The 7369-nt window shown below is 43.9% G+C and overlaps 1 protein-coding gene across 1 annotated transcript in view; it reads left to right on the plus strand.

The window, feature by feature from the left end:
• Positions 1 to 1071, plus strand: part of slc22a16 (solute carrier family 22 member 16) — a 16677-nt gene extending 15606 nt beyond the window's left edge. The window contains exon 9 of the mRNA XM_062550656.1: positions 1 to 1071. This exon is cut by the window's left edge and continues 949 nt beyond it. The gene's annotated coding sequence lies outside the window, so the exon portion shown is untranslated.
• Positions 1072 to 7369: the final 6298 nt, after the last annotated feature.

The following is a 7369-nucleotide window of genomic DNA, read 5'->3' on the forward strand; positions in this document are numbered from 1 at the left end:
GTGTGTGTGTGTGTGTGTGTGTGTGTGTGTGTGTGTTTGTTTTTCTGTGTGTGTGTGTGTGTGTGTTGTGTTTGTTTTTCTGCGTGTGTGTGTGTGTGTGTGTAAGTGAGTGAGTGAACTGGGACCCTCCAGTGTTATTTTAGTTTCTTTTATTTTGCTCTAATTCTTTGCCTGCATGCAGATGAAATTGAGATAAGCTACATTGCAATTCTAAAACAGAAAGTTCACACATGAACTTTCCTACGTGGCTATCAGGTGCTACAATACAGTAAACAGAACATACAGAACCCCAATTATATACAGTAGACTGTGATGTCATATCGTATAGATTGTGATGTGATTTAATATGGATTGTGATGTCATATGATATGGATTGCGATGTGATTTCAGATGGACTGTGATGTCATATGATATAGATTGTGATGTGAATTCATATGGACTGTGACATCATATCATATAGACTGTAATATGATCTCATATAGACTGTGATATGATATTCTAACGACTGTCATTGAATGTATCTAATATACTATAACATGAGAATGTTTTGGACCAAAACTATGAACAGCTGACAGACACATGCTTCAACAGAGGTGTGAGGGCATGCGTTGGGTATTGAAGATATCTTTGTGACTCATCCAACTGAAATTTCACAAACAAATATATATTTTCAGTATACACTTGATACAAAGACTATTCCAAACATTCAGGTCATCTTTGCTGCTCGTGCAAGCCTCTTTTATCCATGTCAGCGGGGTGGTGTAATCATGCTATTGTCCAAAAACAGAAATTGTGACATTCAGACACACACACATACTGTACACACACACACACACACACACACACACAGACAGACATACACACACATGGACTTGCACACAGTCACACATGCATACACATTCACAAAGACAATCAAAACACATATAGATACAAACAATCGTGAGGCTTTCAGGTGAACTGTTTTTGCTACAGTTGTCTTATTTAATTGATTGATCTGGACAATGTGTTTTTTGTATTGAAGGAATGTTTTTTATGCAATAATTAATTTTCAAGAATAAAGAGAATTACGTAGCAAAAGTGCGTGCCTATCTGTGTGTCTTACACTGTATAGGAGGAGAAAGACAGAGGGTGTGTGTGTGTATGTGTGTGATCTATGTTTGTATGTGTGTTTGGGTGTGCATTGTATCTGTGTGGATTGGTGTGTGTGTGTGTGTGTGTGTGTGTGTGTTTGCTGCTAGAGCTAATGTGAGGTGTGTGTGTGTACCGTACCTGTCTGGCATGGGTTCATGTTTTGGGTGAACCAGGACACCTTTTACACAGCTGTTGCTCTCTCTCTCTCTCTTTCTCTTTCTCTCTCTCTCTTTCTGTTTGTTTATGCACCCACTCCACCCCTCTCAAACAGCGAATGAGTGAAAGCAGTGTGTTTTGGGACTTGGACAGAAACCATAGAAAGTAATGGAAAACATTTATTTCACTCCGTCTCTCTCACACACACACACACACACACACACACACACACACACATTGGATGATTAGTGTGGTGTGGTGTGGTTCTAAATATGCCCCAATCATTTCCCAACCATGTGCTGCTGTCCCAGTTGGAGTTTTGTCCAAGCATCAAAAGCAGGAGCAGGGGTTAAACAGGAACGCGAGTCTGCACACACCAGGAAGATGAACATCCCAAACTCCCCTCTTCATTCATTTCCACATTCTGTGCGTATGCCGACCCGTATACCTATGGACATATAAACAAACACCACAGTAACTTTGCCATACACTGTGAGGCCCCCCTGCGGTTTGTGCTGGCTGCGTGTACTGGTTCAGAAGCTGTTTTTGCTGCAAGTCTAGTCTCCATGCCTGGGTCCTCCTGTGGAACTGTAGCTGGTTAGAGTGAGCAGGGATTGGAATGCTTCCGAATGCTTCCTGAAGGCTGGCTGTTGTTGGGCCCGGAGGGGTGGAGAGCTTCTCTCTCCAGGTTTAAACAAGGCTGTTAGTGTTGGAGGGGGGGTCACATGATATGGTGCTTCAGTACAAATCTACTCAATCTGTTGAGGGGAAACAGTCAAGTAACCCACCTACAGTACATGACTTACTCTCTGCTGAGCTGCGCGCACACACTCACTCACACACACACACACACACACGCACACACACGCACACACGCACACACACACTCAGTCACTGAGTGGTTATCAGTGATGGTAAACAGAACTGGTTTACGGCAGAGTGAAGCAGAGTAGGACCGAATGCTAACACTCCTCGTCAGGAGGACAAACACACGCCCACATTTCTAACACACCCACCCACACACCCCCCTACAAACACACACACACACACTCACACACAAATACATGCACATATACACATACAATCCCAATTTGGACGCTGTGTAAAATGTGAATAAATAAAATGTGAATAAAAAAGATGCTATCATCTTCATGTCAACCCTCTATGTAATTAAGAATAGTTCAAAGACAGCATATCAACTGTTGAAAGAGAAAAGATATATTCATTTTTCATTTGGATGCCTCTCAAAATAGTTGGGACAGGGGCATATGTGTTCCTGTATTGTTCCACCTCTTAGTTGAACAACATTATGCAAATGTTTGGGAATTAGGGAGAGTGCTAGAGTGAGATTGAGAATGAAATGTTGTCCCAATGTTGCCTGTTTTAGGATTTCCATTGCTCAACAGTCCGGCGCCTTCTTAACCATGTTTCTCATTCCATGATGCTCCCAGTGCGGCTGGTCTGGTCTGCAGACAGGTCATTTTAGCACCTGTTTTATAATATGTGCAAAATGAAGTTTGACTTTGTTTTCCTGGAATTTCCTTGAGATCTTCCCCCGAGAGAGATGTCTGCCAGTATATGTCACCCAAAACCTGAGTTGATTGTGCCTTGTCAGATGTGAAAGATGCCTTTGCCATAAAGTTTGACAAAGTTGGATAGCTGGATAGTCCCTCTCCTCTTTAGCCCAGGAGGAGGAGTCTATTCCAAAACAAATGACACATTTTGGTTGGTCTAACCACAGGGATGTTTTTCGCTTTACCTCAGTCCGTTTAAATGAGCTCAGGCCTAGATAAGACGTGGTATTTCTGAATCATATCTAAATACAATTCCATCTCTTGCATGGTAAAATTTACACAAGCATTTCTGAATTGAATATCAAAACGTTCTCAAAAACAATGATCATAGGATGTTTCCCTGAACCCGTACAATGATTTTCATCACAGATTTGGTTTTAATGCATTGCCATCTGACGATGACGAAGACCATGGCCACCCAATGTTGTTTTTCAACCCTGTCCCTTGTTTTCAAAGACTGCTCTGAATTCTCTGGATATTTTAGTGATATCATAGTCTGGCTATCACCATACTAAGCTCAATCTTTTAGGATTGATCATTAGTCTGGGAGGGCTGCGCTTAGTTTCTGCAGCACAACTTGGGGCGTGATCAATGGGCATTGTTCAAATGACTCCATACATTTGGATAGTCCTTCAACCAATCAGACCAACGATCCTGTGCATCTTTTGGATAAGCTAGTTTCTGATTGGAGTCTGGTTCTGGCAGGGAACAGAGATAGATGTGCAGGTTACACAGATGAATATACCTTGACAGCTTTCTTTGGGAAGACTTTGCTCTACTTCTTGAATGCTCTTCTTATACCCAATCATGGTGCCAGTTAATCCAATCAGTTGTGAAATGTTCCTCCTTTGTCACTGCACAACTTTTGGGTTGTGCACACACACACACACACACACACACACACACACACACACACACACACACACACACACACACACACACACACACACACACACAAATAAACATTCATATACACATGCATGCAGCCACAGAACTACACACACACATGTGTGCATTTAGACTGGGATACCCCTAGAGTAGTGGATAAATTGAGAAGAGAAGGGGGGAAGGAGAGGAAATAATGTCACAGGGGGTTAGAGGTACTGTGAAAGTGTGAAAACAGGAAGAGAGAGAGAGAGAGAGAAGAGGTAACAGAGAGAAGAGTGAAAGAAACCTGATCTGATCCTTCACTTCCAAGAAGAGGATCCACTCATGGCTAAATGTCTCACTCTCTCAATGTGGACTAGGGACACTGTCTGTGTGTGTGTGTGTGTGTGTGTGTGTGTGTGTGTGTGTGTGTGTGTGTGTTGTGTGTTTGTGCCGTTGTGTGTGTAACTCATTTACTGTGGTATGTGTGTGTGTGAGAGAGAGAGAGAGGGAGAGGAGAGTATTTATGTATGTTTGTCTTTAATTTTGGTGGAAATAATTAAAAATGTTTTGCCATCTTTCCCCCATTCATATTTAGCATACGAATGTGTACAAATATGAAGAGAAACCAACAGGGGAATAGGCCTCTGAAAATATATGGTGTGTGTGTGTGTGTGTGTGTGTGTGTGTGTGTGTGTGTGTGTGTGTGTGGGACAGACAGAAAGAAACTAGCATACCAGAAATATATTATCAAGCTCCACCCTCCCAGCCTCTGGTGATTGGCCAAGGGCCACCTATATACTTGGCTATGAACAAACAGTCCTGCCAAGGGACCAAAATAGAGTTGAAGAGAGAGAGAAGAGAGGAGAAGAACGCGGACATGAAAGAGAGTAACACAGGAGGAGAGGAGAGGAGGAATAAGAGGAGAGGGGGAATAAGAGGATAGGAGAGGAGGGAAGAGGGGGAATGAGAGGAGAGGAGAGGAGGGAAGAGGGGGAATAAGAGGAGAGGGGAATAAGAGGATAGGAGAGGAGGGAAGAGGGGGAATAAGAGGAGAGGAGAGGAGGGAAGAGGGAGAATAAGAAGAGAGATAAGAGGAGGGGTCGAGGGGGAATAAGAGGTGGGGAGAGGAGAGGAGGGGAGAGGGGGAATAAGAGGAGAGGAGGGAAGAGGGGGAATAAAAGGAGAGAAGAAATTAGGAGGGGTGAGCGGGAATAAGAGGAGAGGAGGCGAGGCGAGGGTAGAGGGGGAATAAGACATGTGGTGATGAGCTACAACAGACGGAGTAACATCGAAGGAGAAAACCAGGATCTGGATCTGAGAGGGTGAAACAGAAACAAAATGAAACAACACAAACCAGAACAGTGAGATAGAATTGAAGTGGAATAGAAAAGACTTCTTCAGAACACCTCATGTGCTACATGACTCATCTCAGGTCAATGTCAAGTGTCCATCTCCGTGTGTTCCGCCCAGTGACCCAGCTCTTCATCACCATTCCTCTCATATCAGACAGAGAGTCGGGGGACAGAGGAAGAGGATGATAGAGGCTGAGGTGTAGAAAACCCCCCGAAGGGCAGAGGAATAACGCACAAGCCACCACCAAATACTTCCAGGTCAAAGGTCATACAGAGAAGATCGTCTGGCTTTCATCAAGCTGGTACCACATAGACACACACACACACACACACACACACACACACACATGCAAGCACACACCTAAACACACACACAAACCACTGTAGTCTATGGGTGAGTTGCACCGACAAGGATTAAAGGAGCCTTGGTTTAAGCCAAATCACTACTGTAGGTTAAAATTGAATCCAAGCTGTGTTGCTCCACATAAGTTTAAGCATGGTTTTACAAATATATGATTGAAACATTAACCTGTGATTAACACCTCGTCCGGTGTGGTGTACCAACAAAGATTACGCTTTAACTTGGATCAAATCATCCATTTATCCATTAAGCCTACAGTTTAAAGATTACCTGGTCACTGCCATGTTTACATGATTTTAAATTGAGTCTTATCACAGATTCCTTGTTGAATTGGTGCCTCTTTGAAAATTCCTTAAACCAGGTTAAAGATGAATCCTTGTTGGTGCAACCCACCCTATAGGCCTATGTCATTGAGTTCCACTCCAATCCACTCCACACCTACAGTTGTTATTGGTCGGAGAAGAGGGGTGAAAAGGTCATCCGATGCCAGCTCCTTTAAAGCTGAGCCACATCCCATCCTGACTTCTGCTGATGAGCGTCCTGTTCACCACACACACACACACACACACACACACACACACACACACACACACACACACACACACACACACACACAGTGTATCAGCAACTAGTGCTGTATTACAGCTCCTCTGTACTTTGTGGTCCAAGGAAAGCATGTAGTGTCTATGTGATGCCCAGTATGTTATAAATAGACTTTAGGGGTCCCCTCCTTCAAAATACCCCCTAAGTATCTCTGTGCTCCCAACGGCTATGACCCCGTTGGTAGGGTCATCGGTCTCTACAGCAAAAATAGTTCTGGCAGTTCAGAGACAGCTGGACAGGCCTCCTGCCTATAAAATCTCTGTGCCCCTTGTGTGTGTCTCACTTATGGGGGTCATCCCTATGTTCCCCAGGTCATGTTCCCCGGTTTTCGCCAAAAGGGTCTTATGTTCCCCGGTATATATTGCAACTGGGGAACATAGGACCCTTTTTGGGAAAAGTGGGGAACATAGGACCCTTTTTAAAATGTACCAAAAAAGGGTCCTATGTTCCCCAGTCCCATACAAAGTGGGGAACATAGGACCCGGGGAACATAGGTACACTCCCCTCTTATGCTAACACTGAATGCAACTGTTCATATTGAACGTGGGTAGCAATGTTACTGACGCTGTCCGTCTGCAGCTGTGGTCAGAGGTGGACATCCCGGGTACAGAAAGTAAAAGTCCTGCTAAGTATTTGACCCAACCATTTATTGAACCAGCTCACCCTAACTAGCAGCCAGGTGGATCAGAGAATGAATGATATCACCTGTGTTAAGTGCACAGGACAGAATATATGGTAGGACTTTTACTCTCTGGATCTGGCATGTCCGCCTCTGGCTGTGGTATGCTAGCATCACAAATAGGGGCACCTCTTGCTTAAAGCACGTAGGTTCACTTACTAAAAAGGGGTCTTGGGGTGCCATGTAGAACCATACAGGCTTTAAAGAACCCTTGATGGTTCCTTTGATCTCTTCAAAATGGATTAAAGAACCAGGGGTGGCATATATGAAGCATGCAATAGAACAACTCTATATAGCACATTTTTTTTAAGTGTTGCATGTACCTCTTACATTGAATAGGTAACACACCCTTTGCAGATGTCCATGTGTGGACACAGGAGTGAATGAAAGGTATTAGACAATGGGTTTCCAAGTCAGGGTTCACCTCGTTTATGGACCGTGCCTAGTTAGAGATAATACAGGTGCTGCCATTTGGTCTGTGCGCGCACATTCACACACACACACACACACACACACACACACACACACACACACACACACACACACACACACACACACACACCCTCTCTCTCTCTCTTTCACACACTCACACTACTAAAATATATGGCAATAGTGCCCTCTGTTGTTCCTGCCATGTATTCAC

Source organism: Sardina pilchardus, chromosome 12 (genome assembly GCF_963854185.1).
Source record: "Sardina pilchardus chromosome 12, fSarPil1.1, whole genome shotgun sequence".
Classification (NCBI taxonomy): Eukaryota; Metazoa; Chordata; class Actinopteri; order Clupeiformes; family Clupeidae; genus Sardina; species Sardina pilchardus.